At 42.7% G+C, this 8,616-nt stretch overlaps 1 non-coding gene across 1 annotated transcript; it reads right to left on the bottom strand.

Annotated features, from left to right (window-relative positions):
• Window positions 1-3,303: 3,303 nt before the first annotated feature.
• On the bottom strand, window positions 3,304-3,395 carry trnar-ucu (transfer RNA arginine (anticodon UCU)). Its single transcript is given in 2 exon segments — window positions 3,304-3,339; window positions 3,359-3,395. It is a non-coding gene; the product is annotated as a tRNA-Arg (tRNA).
• Window positions 3,396-8,616: the final 5,221 nt, after the last annotated feature.

Here is an 8,616-nt window from a genome sequence, read left to right as displayed (position 1 = left end):
AACAACAACAATAAGAGTCTGTATTATTATTATTATTATTATGGTTGAGTTTAAGACTCATTGTGCATATGTTACCAATAATAATAAACTGCCAGGGTGACTTCCGCGTACAGTTTGAATGATGTTCACGAGCGCTGCTTTAGGATCAGTGCTGACTCTGATCCGCATCATATCTATGCTACTCAAAATGCTGAAGTTGATCCAAAAGCAGACTTAGGAGTTTGATTCGCTTCTACTATAAAAGCAAACAAGCGGGAAGCAGTGAATGAAGCAGTGCCCTCTTGCGGAAAAGCCCCGTAATTTCCTTCTTGTGCGAAGAAGACTTGTAATTCAGCGTAACCACAGACTGCTTTGATCGCATATTTTACGACTTCATGTCGACCCTCACGCCACGCCACGGGGTCAAGTATATTTATTATTTATACATTTATTTATTTATTTTTGGATAAAAATATTAAAATGATACAGCGTAACAGATCAATTAATTGAACAGAATGACATAATTATTAGAAGTTAGTTCTTTTTCAGGCTTGAAAAGAATATCTGTAATATAATTCCGGATCCAATTTATGCGGTTAAATATTAGTACTCGCTGCTGCCGGAGGGGAATTTCCGATTCGTCGAACACGGGTTTATTTGTATTAGCGTTGCGCGTTCTGAGCGCGAGGGAGACGAAGCCACCTGCAGCGCTCTCCGTCACGTGCATAAACAATTCCATCTTTTCCTGATGTGCTGTCCTCCCTCTCACCCCTTCCCTGCTCCATTTCCCGCCCACAAGATCGTCACACACCCCTGACTGCATCGAGAGGACGAGCAGATTGGAAATGCAAGATCTGTCCATCCATCAAAGGGAGAGAGAGAGAGAGAGCGAGAGAGATAGAGCAAAAGAGAGAGGAGACCTATTTATCTTTTTATAGTACATGTGAAGCACAAATTATTTGTAAAAAAAAAAAAAAGATTTCATGAATAATAATGTTTAAATACAAAATAAAAAATAAATAACTATTGATACATAAATAAGGCATTTCATAAAGGAAGTTCTAAAGCAAACAAGCATGCACAAGAACATACACACTCAGACGAAGCTGCACACGGATCTACACACACACACACACACACATGCACAGGCATAAACACACACAGACAGACAAACGCACGCGCAGGCACGCACACACACACAGGCTCACACGTTCACCCTTTGGGATATATATGTTTGTGCGAAGGGAGTGACGGCTTTCTGATGGATCGTATTGAAGGGAAGCAGCTGTTCTAAGTGAGGTCTCTAAAGCAGAGACTTTGGACACCGGGCTCTAAGTGATAGCGCCCTCTCTGGCCAAGAGCAGGTATGGTACACCTTGCCTCCATGTCCTTTAATTCCTGGGGAGTAATTCTGTTTCACCCCGAGCTCTGCATCCCTGTCCAACCCAGTCCCTCATCCCCTCTCTGCCTCTCATCCAGTCCCGTATCAACCTGCTCTCAGTCTCATATCTGTCCTCTCTCCTCTTCCGTGGTATCTCTCCATCCCCCACTCCTGCTCTCCATCTGTAAACTGCACATGGGCTTTCCCCACTTCTCTTTCTTCCCCTCTCTCCCTCCTGCTCTTTCTCCCTGTCTCTGATCGTGTAGCCGCATCAGTCCCTCACTCCCTCTCTCTCTTTCTCTCCCTGAGTGCGCAGCTGTATCCATCCCTCTCTCCCTCTCTCTCTCTCTCTGTAGCTGTATCAGTCCCTCCCTCTCCTCCTTTCTCCCTCCATGTGTATAGCGGTGCCCCTCCCTCTCTCCCTTCCTCCCTCCCCGCTCCCTGATGAATTGCCTTCCCCTCCTGTTGAACCTGCCAGATAATCCCAAGGAAGCAGTAAAAAGCATCCATCAGCATCAGCACAGCCCACAGACCTGCAGCCGCTGCATTCAAACAGCATGGCAGCAGACGCCCATGTGCACATACAGTATGTGAGCGTGTGTGTGTACAAACATGTCTCTGCGTATATACGCTGCGGTCTCCATAATGTTTGGGACAAAAACACGCACATTTATCTTGATTTGGCTCTGAGCTCCATAATGTTAGATTTAACAACATGTGGATAAAGTGCAGATTCTCAGCTTTCATTTAAGGTATTTTTTTTTATACATTTTGATTTCACCTTGTAGAAACTATAGCACTTTTTTTATACATAACCCCCCCATTTAAAGGCAAATGGCTTTACAGGTGTTTCTGATGAGTCAGGCATGTTGCCTTCTCAGTGCAAGTTCAAGAGAGGCTTCGATTGCCTTCGGAGTCTGTTACATCAGGTATTTGTCAAGCTGAGGACCAGAGTTGTGCCAATGAAAGTCCAGGAAAATCAACTCTTTGGAACATCAGTGAGATGAAAGACGGCACTGGTGAGCTCTGTAATCGCAATGGGCCTGCAGGGGCGAGGAAGACCTCTGCAGCTGATGTCCTTCTCACCATAATGAAGAAAAGAAGAAGAGCAAAGTGTGGAGACCAAAAGGAACTGCTCAAGATCCAAAGCACAACCCTTCATCTGTGAAACATGGTGGTGGGGGGTGTTATGGTTTGGACATTTATGACTGCCACGGGTCTCTTGACTTCAGCGATGATGTAACTGCTGATAGCAGCAGCAGAATGACTTCTCAAGTGTACAGAAGCATCTTATCTGCTGAAGTTCAAGTAGATGCCTACAACTGATCAGATGGCAATTCATCCTACAGGGAGACAACAATCCTAAACATACTGCTAAAGCAACAACATAGTTTTACCAAGACAAAAAAAGTGGAAAATTACTGGCCAACCCAATCTGAATCTAATTGAACACGTGTTTCATATGCTGAAGAGAAAATTTAAGGCAACTAACCTCTGAAACAAGCAGGAACTGAAGATGGCTGCAGTACATTACATTACAGGCATTTAGCAGACGCTCTTATCCAGAGCGACTTACACAACTTTTACATAGCATTTTACATTGTATCCATATATACAGCTGGATATATACTGAAGCAATGCAGGTTAAGTACCTTGCTCAAGGGTACAACGGCAGTGTCCTTACCCGGGAATCGAACCTGCGACCTTTCGGTTACAAGCCCAGTTCCATACCCACTGTGCTACACTCCGTCCTATACAACAGGGACACAATTATGCGAGTCCCTCTAATTTGGAACATTAGGCCTACCATACGGGCGGTACTGAACAGGCTATAGGTTTCCCACATATGCTGTTTGGATGGCTTGATTTTTGAATGGATTAAGTGGCTCGATGATTTTTTGACTGCTTCCGCCTGAGAATTCCCTCTTCGTGAGCCTAAATGACGACTCTGGTGGGACTCGAACCCACAACCTTTGAATCACCTCTCTCGTGTTTGACTAGAAGTCCAACGCGCTATCCATTGCGCCACAGAGCCTGACACAGAGTACAGAAAGAGTACAGAGTACAGACCTTACAGAGCATCACTAGAGAAGATACTCGGCACCTGCTTAATGTATCATGGCATGCAAAGACTACTTTCATTTGCAGAACATTAATATGTCCCAAACATTATGATGCCCTGCAATGGGGAAGGAGGGGGGGCTTTGTATAAAAGGTACTGGTTAATGTTTTTCTAGACTGTGAAACCGAAGTGTATAAAAATACCGTTAAGTGTGTATTGTTTAATTACCAATTTAAAATTGTGGAGTACTGGGCCAAATCAAGAAAAAATAAAGAAATTAAGGGGCCAAGCTTTCAAATCACAAATACATTTGCAAATTTAAAAAAAAATAATAATAATAAAACATACAAATATATGAATGTTCCTAATAAGCTGCTGAGCAAGTTTTAAATGACAACAAAAAACAGCTTTTTTGTAAATTTAAATATTTTTCTCAGAGCTCCATAGTGACATCTGCTGGTTGAATCAGGTACATTCTAAAGGGCTGTCGTCAGGATTGAGTTGTAAATAAACTTACCAAGTGTCATCACTTTGTTTTTGGTTTTTCCACCTCATCATCCTTGGAGGACAGCTTTATTATTATTATTGTGCAATCATTTTTCTTTCAGTCCTTTCTTTTTTCTCCCTTTTAATTCCATTCTCTGTCAGACTCTTTCTTTCTCCATCATTATCATCTACATCATCATCATCACTATCATCATCATAATCAACATCACTTACTTCCCCTCCCCTCTCCCTATTTATTTATCAAGTAAATTAATAAAATTCATATCAGATTCAAAAGGTGCATTAAATGTTACAATACCCAATCTTGAAAACACACACACACACACACACACACAGAAGAAAATGCATGAAGGGAGAGAGCAAGGTAAAGCAGGTAAATAAGTAACTGAAATCCTTCGGTTATTAATGCCATTCAGTTGTGCCTCAAGTACACCTAATTTCAGCAAATGACATTACAGTCATTTCTAGACACTCTTAACCAGAGCCATTACAACTATTACATTGCATCCATTTATACAGCAGGATATATACTGAAGCAATGCAGGTTAAGTACCTTGCTCAAGGGTACAATGGCAGTGTCCTACCCGGGAGGCGAACCCGTGACCTTTAGGTTCCAAGACCGGCTGCCAAAAGAGGAACACAGCTAGGTGTGATACATTACATTACATTTATAAATTCATTGATTTGACCTTCCAAGATATTTTTTTTTTTCATATTTAATCTCCAATGCAACTTCATTGGACTACTCTGAATTTGAAGGCCCAGTAGTATCCTCCCATTTCAGCAAAATTATTATTTTTTTAAATAATGCAGTATTAAAAACATGTACTTCTGCAAAGATGATACATTGACTGTTGGTAAATCACCAAGAATACAATAGTGGGGTTTAGTGAGATTAAAACATTTAAATTATTCTCTAAACAGTTGCCATCCATAAAGATTTTATGTTGGCACTCCCATAGTAAGTTTATTAATGATCCCATCAAGTCTATTAATGATCCCTTTGTAAACATATTACATTTTACACACATCCAGGTCACATTCCACTGCATCTTCTCTGACTCATCAGGGGTGTAGTACATTCTATTTAAAATCTTGTATTATAATTTATTTATTTACTGTGTATTGCACTAAATGGATATCTAACATTATGCCAAACATTTTAATTAATGAGTTTGAACTTATTTCTACATTATGTCTTTGCTCATGGAGATCATTATAAGGGATACTTTCAAACTTTTAAGATTTGCATTCTTAAGTATTTCATTTTCATGCTGAGATTTTTGGGAGATTAAAAACTGAAAAAAAGAAGAATTTGTTACCACTGATAACATGGCTCATGTTTGTAATGCCTGCTTGGACTGACACAATGGACACGCACACACACACACACACACAGGCTACGCACCTGCACACAGGGTCAGCGACTGCAGCGCATCCCTGTCCTGGAACCCTTTCGCCACCTAGTGGTCAAACAAAGGAACTGGGGTTACTTTGCGGGAGCCGCTCAGTTCGTCATCCCAGGGACAGAGTCCCCTGGGCTGGCTAGCACAGCCTATTATTCAAAAAGCGTTGTCCCAAATTTGACAAACGGATGGGCGAAGACCCTACATTGTTTAACAGCAGCTGCTATTTACCATTACAGTACATTATAGGCACTTAGTAGACACTCTTATCCAAAGCGACTTAAACAGTTTTTGCATTTTTGCATAAATATCAATTTATACAGCAATTCAGGTTAAGCATCTTGCTCAAGGGTACATTAGCAGTGTCCTACCTGGGAATCGAACCCGCAAACTTTTAATTGCAATAATCCAGGACCGGTTACAATTTTCCATGACCCCTGTATATTTCTGTCAGCTTAAAATGAACACGCAGCCGGTACTGATTTATCAGGACATTAGCATTAGCACTGGTATTAGCTGCAGGACGTGAGCAGAGCGACTGATGATGGAGGCTAAAGTTTGAGGGAGAGTAAAAACGGACAGAAATGAAGAGTGTGTGCATCTGTTTGAGCGCCTCGTTTGTCTCGTTCCGCACCTTTTCTCTTTCCGCGCGGAACGCAGCATTAAGCGCTAACGACCCGTTGCCACCGACAGCGCCAAGGACGCTTCTCGCTTCGAGTGTTTTTAACCTTTAAATGTGACCAATCGACTCGCGGCCGGCAGAACACACCCACCACCCGGTTCTTTACCCACATAATGCCGTAATGAACAATTTTTCAGGAAGGAGGAAAAATCTTACAATGAATTTCCAGGTTCTGTAGGAAACAAACTTACGCTTTTATTGGTGAAGGGAAAAGTGCCTGGAATGGGCGTCCCGGTCCTCACGGCCTCATCAGTTCTGCTGATTCCTTTATTTGTTTGTCAGTCATCTGATTATGCCTTTTTAAATCTTTGGTCTCTCTGATTTCCAAGCCCGTGTGCAAAACAATCACATTTAGGATTTATTTTCTTTTCAGTACTACAGTACAGTAACGGCAGTGGCATTGGAGACAGTGCTGCACTTAGCAGTTGAAATATCTGCCTTTTTCTTTTTCTCTCCAAAAACAAAAAATGTCCCCCTGGTATTATTCAGATCCATCCATAACTGTTTGTTTGTTTGTTTGTGTGAATATCCTGACAGACAGGTACACAGAAGGAACATTTAATCTTTGCTCCCACTACTGGTGGTGCAATTGAGAAAACAGAGTAATCAATGTCCCCCAATTGAAATGGTGCGTTGGGTGACACCTGGTGGCGATCATAGGAAATACAGCATCACATTGTAACAGCTGCCTGGGAGTCTTAAATTAAACATAACAGTTTATAGTGATATATTTTAATTCTTATTTAATTAGCGTGTACGGTTATTGTTTCAGTACCTGCTTGCAACAAATAAAATTAGTCTGTGCGAAAGAAAGTTCATCAAGTGCAACTATCACTGCACTTTGCAGGAATTTTGTGTGTGTCTTTGTGTGATTATGTGTGCATGTGTGTGTTTGTGTGTGTGTGTGTGTGTGAGAGAGAGAGAGAGAGAGAGAGAGAGAGAGAAATTAAAAGATGCTTTAAAAATGCTTTGCTTAACATTCTCAGAGAAATATTCCCAAAATGCAACTGAAAGAGAACTCATCATCATCTCCCCCAGGTGCTGTATGTATACCACGTGTACAGAAAGAGACCAGAGAGGAGAGAGAGAGAGACCTATGAACTTAAACTCTTACAACAGGTTTTCGTCTCAGGCAGTTTTCAATGGTGCCCTCTGCTGCCTGGAGGAGGTATTGCAGCCTAATTCACTCGGCAGACTACAAAGAGTATACTTCTATCAAGCGCTCACCCAATCTACTGAAATAACATGTCTAAATTTTTTTTATTTCAACAGGATTACAACAATAATGATGGGGTGGCAGTTTAAATAAAGATTCGCGTCACCTCCCCAGTATGTTCAACATATCAAATGACTGCAAGATCATAATAACCGCGAAAGTATAAAACTTAAAAGCGCATTAGCAACTGTAACGTAATGTTTGAGAAATAAAACACAAGTATAGATAAATGGGCAATAAAATGTACACCAACTCTCGGTTCTCTCACACAACACTCGGCCTTCAGCTAACACGGGCCGTATTACTGAGCTCCTCTGTTTTCGGTGTCAGATTTTCTCAGAAGTCCTTTCAAAGGGGTTCAGTAAGAAGCCAGGGGGAAGCCTTTGATGACGGGAAGCTAAGGTAGGCGGGGGTGTTTGCTTAAAAAGTCTGTGTAAACTCAGACCCCCCTCTCCACCCCCCCCCCATTCCCCACGCATCACCGCCACTTTCCCAGACCCCCCACCCCCACCCAGCGCTCTCCCCTCCGGCTGCGATGGGTTTATGGAGGGCAGTTTGGGCCCAGCTGTTATCTGAGCCACGGCAGGAATGGCCACACTCACAATCAGCAGCCATAAAACCCCACAAAAAAGGAGAGGGAGAAAAAAGAAAGAAGAAATGTGTCGGACAGTCATAAAAACAAGCAAGAAACAAAGGCAACACACACACACACACACACACACACACACATACACACACACACACAGATACACTCACACACACCCACACACACACACACACACACACACACACACACACACACACACACACACACACACAGATACACTCACACACACCTACACGCACACACTCTCACACACACACTCACGCGCACACACACACACTCACACACACTCATGCGCACACGCGCACACACACTCACATTTACACACACATACACTCACATGCACACGCGCACACACACACACACACACACACACACACACACACACACTCACATGCACACATACACACACACTTCATCTTTGCTGCAGGCTCTAGGCAAAACAGACAATGCCATGGCTTCCTGTTTGTTTGTTCTCTGAACAAGGCCCGCATCTGGTTTCCCTGGTCTGGTCTCTGTGGTACTCGGGGTTTGTTAAGTCTGTGGGCCTAGGCCCCAGGGACTCCCTTCAGGCAGGGGCCTTGATTTATGTCCTGCCCCAGTGAGCGCTTCACAGCATGGGGGAGACGGCGAGTGGGAACTTGAGGATGAGACGGAAGGAGTGGCAGCCAGGGGGGTTCCACTAGGACAGGATGGGACAAGGAAGAAAGAAAGAAAGAAACAGGAAGTTCATGGAATAGCATTCCACACCATACAAACATACACACACACACACACAC

This window comes from Anguilla rostrata, chromosome 11 (genome assembly GCF_018555375.3).
Source record: "Anguilla rostrata isolate EN2019 chromosome 11, ASM1855537v3, whole genome shotgun sequence".
Taxonomy (NCBI): Eukaryota; Metazoa; Chordata; class Actinopteri; order Anguilliformes; family Anguillidae; genus Anguilla; species Anguilla rostrata.
Note: the sequence above shows the minus strand (reverse complement) of the source record. Positions and strands in the feature narration are given on the sequence as shown.